Source organism: Canis lupus, chromosome 19 (genome assembly GCF_011100685.1).
Source record: "Canis lupus familiaris isolate Mischka breed German Shepherd chromosome 19, alternate assembly UU_Cfam_GSD_1.0, whole genome shotgun sequence".
NCBI lineage: Eukaryota > Metazoa > Chordata > Mammalia > Carnivora > Canidae > Canis > Canis lupus.
Genome location: NC_049240.1, coordinates 10,401,988 through 10,412,022, shown reverse-complemented (window position 1 = coordinate 10,412,022; position 10,035 = coordinate 10,401,988).

Sequence of the window (10,035 nt, the reverse complement as noted above, 5' to 3'; positions counted from 1 at the left end):
GAAAAGCCTCTACTCTGTTCATCATCACACGCTTTGTTGCTTTTCTTTAGAATCCTAAGACCTCTAGTTATATTTTAATGCGGGTGTATATTTTTATTCATTTGGTAATTTATTGTTTAATTTATTTAGATATAAAGATAAGCTTGTGAAGTTTGGTGTGATTATTTCCATTATTGATGAGTAAATAAATATGTCTACAGCCTAAATAATATGATCAAGATGCCCCAAATACAAGTAATGGAGCTGACTCACAGTCAGTTTGGTTCCAAGTCCAGTGTTCTTTTTTACCATGTTGACTTTCTTACATGTGATTACACCTTGTATAAATAGATTTGTCTAATGGGTATCTGTCAATGCCTACCAAATATCCTTCACCAAGCATTGGTCTGGATAATTGTAACTTCAATTTATTAAGATTGTGATACAGTATAGTAATTACTTTATTATATGCTAATTTTCTACTTTTATTCACTTGAAAAGGCTGTTTCATATTAAATCACCTAGTCATTGTTAAAAATTATAAATAAAGTTAGACTCATTTAAGCATCACACTCTTAATGGTATCAATATTCAAGGAGATAATAGAAGTCATTATTGCCATTGACACCAATTAATCCTTATTAAACACCCACAGAGTTCCTGGCACTGTACAGAATGCAGAAGAGAAAGTTTGTAGTGAAAAGTCCTTGAATAACTTAAAATTTAGTTCATACAACTAAACACTCTAAAATGTTATATAGTATCAGGAAAAGAAAGTATCCTGCTCAATTTAAGTCTAGAATTGAGAGAAAAAGAGAGATTTTGAAAATTGCAAGTATTTTTCAAATGACAATTTTTTAAAGTTCAAACAAATCTTTGTGTCAAAATTTATCATTGGTTAAGTCTATTAAGAATGTGTATCATCAAAACATAGATATTTGAACCAGATAAAACATTAGCTCTAAATTTTAATTCAGATTTACTGTATCAAACTTTTTAAAAATTAAGCTGAAAATTATCTATAATAACTGTTAAACATAGAAAGTAATAGCTATAAACCTGTGAGACAGATTAAGATTTAAGTTCTGCTTTTCCAATTATTTAATGTATCTCATCTTCATTTTACACATCTGTAAAATGATATTCCTAATAATTCCTTTTTATATGGATGCTGAGAAGTTTTAATTATGTATAAAATGGTGTTTAGCCATTTGTGTTTGGAACTGAGTGTACATAAACATTGTTATAATTATCCAATACCTGTTAAAACTGAACTTAATCAGAAATCATATACTCACTTTTACACTAATCATTTTAAATGAGTAGAGAGCAATTGCAGGTTTATTTTGTTGTTGTTTGGTTGGTTTTGGTTTTGAGCTAAGTTACTTTGATTCAGATGTTACTTTTATGTACAAAAGAGTTTTTGTTGCTTTAGCAATGTACAAAAATTTTAAATAGATTGATTTAATTTATTTTGGTTAATCTCACAAATATATCCATTTCTAACTCATTGCTTTTAATTATCGATTTTGGCTTACTCATATTTTTTATCTCCTTATCTAAATTGTGGCAAATTTTATTTTTCAAATATAAGTGACCCGACATATTCTATTCTTTCTTTCTTTAAAACCCCAGTATGAGGATGCCTGGCCCAGTCATATAACCTTCTGAATTTGATTTTGTCTCAGGTCATGATCTCAGGGTCCTTGGATAACCTCAGTTGGAGTCTGCTTGAGGATTCTCTCCTCCTTCTTCCTACTCCTCTGTCCCTCCTCCTGCTCATGCTTTCTCTCTAAAATAAGTAAATAAGTCTTTAAAAAATAAATAAAATAAAACCCCCATATAATTAACGTGCAGTGTTATATCAATTTCAGTTGTACAATATAGTGATTCAACAAGTCTAAACATTACTTAATGATCATCATGAAAAGTGTATCTTAATTCCCATCACTTATTTCCCCACCACCCACTCATCTCCCTCTGGTAACCACCAATTTATTCTCTATATTTAAGATACTGTTTATTTTTATTATTTTTTTATTTTTTGTCTATTCCTTCTTACAATGTGGCAGTGACACTATTTCATTCAAAGGTGAAATCTAGAGTCATCTCCTGAGTGTGCGCTGGGCTTAGTAATTTGTTTCCATTGAAAAGAATGTGAAGGAAGGCTAGATCATAAAAGGAAAAGTCATTTACCGGCTGACTCTTTCAAGGAATGTTCTCTATGTTGTGCATAAACGTTAGCAACAAGGAGAGGCCATGAGTAGGTGTTCTGCTCAAACACCCACCTATGTTCAGGGTCAACTTCTTGACACATGAGTAAACTAGACTTTACATGATTTTTTTCTGAGTTAGGGACAAACAGGGGTAGGCAGGGCTAGTTTGGGGGCAACAGAATCAGGCTCACAGAAACCCCAAAAATGCTGAGGTGTAAGGAAACCAGAGATAAGGGAGCAAACCAGACTACCTTGCTTTAGGTGTGAGCAGGAAAGGTGTCTTTTTATGACAGTCGTCTGTGATTAATAAAGAATAACCAGACCCCAACGAAGAAGTAAGCCACTAAAGATGTTATCACCAGTCCTAACTCAAACCAAGACCACACAAGAATCTCAAGTCCACAAGCTTCCCAGTCAGTTCTTAGTAAAAGACTGTCACTATAAGCCCTCAGTGGCAACCTGTCAGGATCCCTCTCACTTCTGAGAGCTTTCTCTGGATCTTCACCTAATAAACTTCTATTCCTTTATTCACTCTCCTTTGCCCACGAGATTCATTATTCAACTCCATAAGGTAAAAACCAAGCTCTCCTGTATCAATTCCAGTTTTCACCCTTGATTAGTACAAATGGGAAAATAGTGCAGCAGAGAAAAACAACCCTATAATGCCTTGTCTGAATTTATGAATTTCAGAATCCTTAAGAGTAAATATTTTGATGTTGACATTTGCAGTAATTTGTTATGCATTAGTAACTGAAATAGTTTTTTAAATTATTGTTTTAAAAATTCTATCTCCATGTTTACATTTTTTTTTTTTATCAGAGAGAGAGAGAGAGAGAGAGGCAGAGACACAGGCAGAGGGAGAAGCAGGCTCCATGCACCGGGAGCCCGACGTGGGATTCAATCCCGGGTCTCCAGGATCGCGCCCTGGGCCAAAGGCAGGCGCCAAACTGCTGCGCCACTCAGGGATCCCTGCATGTTTACATTTTCAACATATCATTTTGATTATGAGATTTTTGCTTATTTGGTAATTGTTTATTACTTTTTGTGTGCATGTATGTATCTCTATTGTGATATTTCTACTCTTAATTTTTCTGTAGGCTCACTTCATATATTTTTGTAATACTTTTAAACCTCAATTTCTTGATTGAAGTTTAAAAGACAGTACTAATAAAAACCTTACTTTGGAAAAGTTAAAAATGAGAACATGAACACACATTTTTCAGTAGTTATTATTCATGTTCCCCTCCCAAACTAAGTTACTTTTATTATCATTAATTTTAAATATTCTGATGATTCTTTTTATAATTTTCAATTAAACTGAAATAAAATTGAAGTTATTTACATTATTTTAATCATACACATTTGAACAATAGATATAGGATGATTTAGTCGATTTTCTCTTTCCTTGTGCTGATTATTATTAATTTTTTTTTCTTTTGAAGGGCACCACCAGTATTCTCATTTGGAATTAAAAAGTAATATTATAACTCATTACATTTTTGGGGAAAAATTCTAAAGAACTGGTGAGGAGATGTATTTAGAACAATGTCTATAAGTGTTAGCAAGGTACCCAGCACAAAATAGGTGAGCAATAAAATCTATGTGGTTTTATTTATTTCTTTACATATATTCCTCTGCCATCCCAACCACAAAAGAGATACATAGTATTGATTAAATATTGTTTATGTCCATTTACACTGTATTGAAACTGAGTCAATAACTGGCAACAATATTATTATGAAAGAATATTTTGCCTTTCACAGAAACATTAAGATGGATATTAATCATAGACGAGTAAATGTGAATTATATATAGATAATATACATTTTAAGACTCTGTTTCCACAGTATAGAAAGATGAGAGTGATTTCTTTGTATTAATTATTTTCTAGTATTAAGTTCTATTGCATTCAATAATATACAATAAACCATTGAAATAAGACACAACTAAAGGTCTCTGAAGAGTTTGAATTTCTGTAAAGAATTCTTAAATGCATGAATGAAATGTGTTTGTTTTCCATAATGTCAGTGTTAAGACTTTATTTTTAAGAACTATGTACACTACTTTTCGGAATGACAGAAAAACAAGATTAAGCATATTTATCTTGAAAATATATTATGTGACTATTGGAGGGAAAAAAGCTTTTTCATAAATAGGATAAATTTTCCTTTCTCTGTACGCTGAGCTTTACATTTTAGTCACAAGGACATTTGCATGATTTTCTCATGCTAATAGATTGTAAAATAGAAGGAGTAGCATTGTTTATAGTAAATGCTTAAAAGCCAGAAAGAACATTTATGTGATTGACAAGAGTCTTTCTTTTTATAAAAACACTTGAAACTTCCAAAAGACTTTACAAAGTTAAAGTCAATATGCTTAGAGTGTTTTCATTTATCGGATTAAAAAAAAAAAAAACTTAGTGTGCTTCCAAAAATTTTATAAAATGTGAAAAGTAGTGAAGATAATTTCTGAAATATGTTTAATATTGTAGATTTTATGAAAGTATGAATTGCATCATATGCCTATGATTAAGCACATTCTAAGTATTTAAGTTTAAACAAATTTATTTGTTCTCTATATTAAACGGATTTATAGCTCTTCAGTTTAGCCTTTTCTTATATATTTACATTTAATAATATAATAAGAATAGGATAAAAAGACTGTAGGACAAGCAATAATTCAAATAGGAAGAGTTCTCCAAAATTGCAAAAAAAGATGATTAAGGTAGAGATAAAATTATTTGTCAAAGGAATCTCAAAGATGGATTACTCTTGTTCAAGATTTCAATCTCCCTTTCTCTTCTGTAATAGAATAAATTTCTACTAATCATTTCAATTTATCATGTCAAATTTTATTCTTAATTTTTTCATTAAACATGTAAAATATAATATCTTTCAAAATTGTAAAAACATATCACCATTGTTAAGTGAAGTATTCTGACTGTGTTTTGATTTTTACTAGAGTGAGTTTTAGTCATGTTCAATAATTTAAGTTTCAAAATACATTTTCATAAAAGCTTTCATAAAAGATTACTATCAAAGAAAATGTTTCTTATTTTAATTAGCAGAAGAATACTGAATCTAAGCAGAATATTTCAATGTACAGGAAGCATGTTTTCCTCTACCAAGTATCTGGGGTTTATGTTTCCTTTTCATCATCATTATTAAGCAAAATAACAACAGCATTTAATAAGTGCTTATCTCCTTATAGCACTCTCAACGAGGCTGAAGAAAGGAAATTAAATATTCATGATTCCTGTTCTCAACTTTGCTCTTAGTCATTGGCTATTATTTGAACAGCATTTATAAGGAAAGATGAATCCACTTTATCAGGTCAATAACGTAAATACTATATTGTTGCAATGATCTGGTCTCTACTATTCATCAGACTGAGACAAACTTTTGTTCTTTATTTTTTTAAAATTAATGTGTCTTGGCTGATTACTCCTCTAAGTCATCATTATCTCTGCCGATATTGTGATAATACTCCTTCACCTTTGATACAAATCATACTCATGTCTTCTGATTCATAATCTCTGTTGCTGTTGCTTACTTCTTTCATGTTAAAACTCTTCTGGGACCTCTACATTACGGTTTATGGACCTCCGAATGGTTTATGGAGTTCTTGGGTTCCAAAAATATAGGTCAGAAGTACATAATTTTTATGTACAGGATTCAAAGGTTTATAACTGAAAAAATATGACATAAAAAGAATGGTAAGTCGAAAAACATGAATGCTCCACTCCCTTGGGAGAATGCTAATGTGAAATAATCAGGTTATGCAAATATTCCATATTTTTCCTATTTTAGAATGGAGAAATTAGATTATCAGATAGGTTATTCTGATATTGTAATTGTAATGACTTCTGATGAGTCATTGTAAATTTTTGTATTTTAACAAATGTCCTTGAGATAAAAGGATAAAGATGATAGTTTTTTAAAAATACAATTAAATAACATATAGTGTGTTATTAGATTCAAAGGTAGAGTTCAGTGATTCATAAGTTGCCTAGAACATCCAGTGCCCTCTTTAATGCCCATCACCCATTTACCCTATCTCCCCCAACCTCCCCACCAGCAACCCTCAGTTTGTTTCATATAATTAAGAGACTCTTCTTTTTCTTTTTTTTTTCTTTTTCTTTTTTTTTTTACTCCCACCCCTAATTAAGAGACTCTTATGGTTTGTTTCCCTCTCTTATTTTATCCTATTTTATTTTTCCCTCCTTATTCTTAATCTCCTCTGTTTTATTTATTAAATTTCACATGAGTGAAATCATATGATAGTTGTTTCTGCGATTGACTTATTATATTTAGCATAATACCCTTTAGTTCTATCCACATTGTTGCAAATGATAAGATTTCATTTTTGATGGCTGAGTAGTATTCCATTGCATACATATACCACAACTGTTTTATCCATTCATCTGTTGATGGGCATCTGGACTCTTTACGTATTTGGCTGTTGTAGACATTGCTGCTGTAAACATTGGGGTGCAGGTGCCCCTTTGGATCATTATCCTTTGGGTAAATAGCTAGTAGTGCATAAGGTAGCTCTATTTTTAGCTTTTTGAGGAACCTCCATACTGTTTTCCAAAGTGGCTATACCAGTTTGTATTCCCACCAATAGCATAAGAGGATTATCCTTTCTCCACATCTTCATCAACATTTGTTGTTTCCTAACTTGTTAATTTTATCCATTCTCACTAATGTAATGTGTTATCTTATTGTGGTTTTGATCTGTATTTCCCTGATGCCCAGTGATGTTGAACATTTTTTCATGTGTCTGTTGGCCATGTGTAGGTCTTCTTTGAAGAAATGTCTGTTCATGTCTTCTGCCCATTTCTTGACTGGATTATTTGTTTTTTGAGTGTTGAATTTGAGAAGTTCTTTATAGATTTTGGATCCTAGCCCTTTATCTGTTAAGATATTTGTAAATATCTTCTCCCATTGTACAGGTTGTTTTTTGATTTTGTCAACTGTTTCCTTTGTTGTGCAGAAGCTTTTTATCTTGATGAAATCCCAATAGTTCATTTTTGCTTTTGTTTCCCTTACCTCTGAAGATGTGTCTAGCAAGAATTGGCTGCAGCTGAGGCCAAAGTGTTGCTGGCTGTGTTCTCCCATAGGATTTTGATGGATTCTTGTCTCACATTTAGGTCTTCCATTCATTTTGAATTTACCTTTGTGTATGATGATGCAAGAAAATGCTCAAGTTTCCACATGTGTCTATTCAGTTTTCCCAACTTCATTTGTTGAAGAGACTGTCTTTTTTCCATTGGATATTTTTTCCTGCTTTGTTGAAAATTTGAGGACCATAGGTTGAGGTCCATTTCTGCATTCGGTATTCTGTGCCATTAATCTGTGTCTGTTTTTTATGCCAATATCATACTGTCTTGATGATTTTATGCCAATATCATACTGTCTTGATGATTACAGCTTTGTAATATAGTTTGAAGTCTGGAATTGTAATGCCATAAGCTTTGGTTTTCTTTTTCAGCATCCCTTTGCCTATTCAGAGTCTTTTTCTGTTTCCATAGAAATCTCAGGATTATTTGTTCTTGTTCTGTGAAAAATGTTGATGGTATTTCGTTAAGGATTGCATTAAATGTGTAGATTGCTCTGGGTAACATAGACATTTTAACAATATTTGTTCTTACAGTCCATGAGAATGGAATGTTTGTCCATTTCTTAAATACTATTAAGATTCTATGTAGAGAAATAATAAAGTAATACACTAAAATTTAGGGAGAATTATTTTGAAAAAGTCATTGGAAGAGAATTAGAGATAAATGAGTGTTAAATGAAGAAGTTTCTAGACAACATTATTTTTTTAAAGTTTGTCAAGGCCCTTTATTATACATTTTAGGAAATTGAGGCCCTCAGAAATCAAGTTACTTGCTCAAGAGTCTATCATAACTAGAGAATGAAGAACTAAAAGGAGCAATGGGTTATCATGTGCTTTTTAAGTGTCTCCAATGTGGTTTATTAAATCTGAACGCTAGTAAACCAATGACATTGATTGTACAGAAAACCAGTGAGTGGACAGCAGGTAATATATATATATATATATATATATATATATATATATATCATATATATGATATACATGATATATAATATATATAATTTATAATCAAATAAATGTAATTTATATTCTATAAATTATTAAATTAAATTATAAATATTTATATATTTATAACATATAAATTATAAATATTTATATGTTGTATATATAATAAGTATATAATTATACTCTATATATTACAGTATATATATATATATATATATATATATATGGTGTAATTGATATAGAACATTATAGTTGACCCTTGAACAGTGTGGGGGTTAGGGGTGCTGACACCTCACTTAGTTGAAAATTCATATATATATATTTATTTATTTATATATATATACATGTATAACTTTTGACTCACCTAAATGACTACTAATATAGGCAAAATTACTTCTATATATAGATAAAATTTGTGACATAAGCTATAGTCACAAATTTAAACATTTTTGTTGTAATACATATCTAATTTTGTGTTAGTGATCTCATTGAATTTAAATTTATGAAAAACTTCATCGTAATTTTCACTTCTGTGAGCAGTTTTTTTATGAATTATGTTTTGTTTTCTTTTTTACTAAATGTGATGTTGTTGAATTGTATTGTCTACATGCAGATTATTAGATATACTTTCTTTTAGAATTTAATTTTAAACCAGAGGTTCAAAGGTATGTAAGCATATCGGACAATTATTGTAAATTATATGAGTCTGAAAGCTTATGAAATTCCTTTCTAGAAATGAACCCATAGATTTCAATGTATTCTAAAAAGGCCTCTGCTATAAAAATTAAATTTAGACACCCACTTTAAAGAGTTGCAAACCAATATTTGACATCTAAAATTAAATATGTGTATATGTATATTTTTAATCTTTAAATCACTTAAAATCAAATAAAAAAATTTTAAGAAAGGAAAGAAAATACTCAAAAAATCTAAAAGGTATTGGGATGCCTGGGTGGCTCAGTGGTTGAGCGTCTGCCTTTGGATCCAGATTCCCAGGATCAAGTCCCACATCGGGCTTCCTAAATGGAGCCTGTTTCTCCTCCCTCTGCCTGTGTCCCTGCCTCCCTTTCTGTGTCTCTCAAGAATAAATAAATACAATATTTTTTAAAAGAATCTGAAAGACATCAGGCTAAATTAGAGTTATGAAATATAGCAATGAAAAAAAGGAAATAATTAAAATAAAAAAAGAAATATAGTAATGAAAATTTCAGGTTTCAAAAAAAAATTCAGCTGAAAAGCATCAAAGCTACTGATAGGGACATTTGAAAACAAACAAGAATATATAACAGAGTGTAAAAACAAAAGTGATTCTGTTGGACAAAACCTGACAAAATGAAAGAAGCAAGAGAAAATTCAACATATCTTGTAAAATCTGATACTTCAAGCAAAAACTTCCATCCTCTTTTTAAAAATATCATAGCAAACAGAAATAAGAAGTACAAAAAATGATGGGAGTATAATTTAACCCAACCTCTTTTGAGAACAATCTGCAATACATAGGAATGGAAGTTCATATACTTTAACGCTAGACATTTGTGTTCTGAATGGGTTTCCTTACTGTAATTTTTATCAGTGTAACCTTAGTAGGTGTAGACAAGCGGGAATTTAAGATTTAGATGTAAATACCTGAAGAAAATGTTTACAAGTGGTATTTAATGCATTTTCTGTGAGTACATATAAAACTAAAATCAGGCTTGTTGTAATGAAATAAAAAGCATTATACGTTTCTTTAGAGTAAGTGATGTTTAAGCCTTTCAGTCAACATTATATTAAC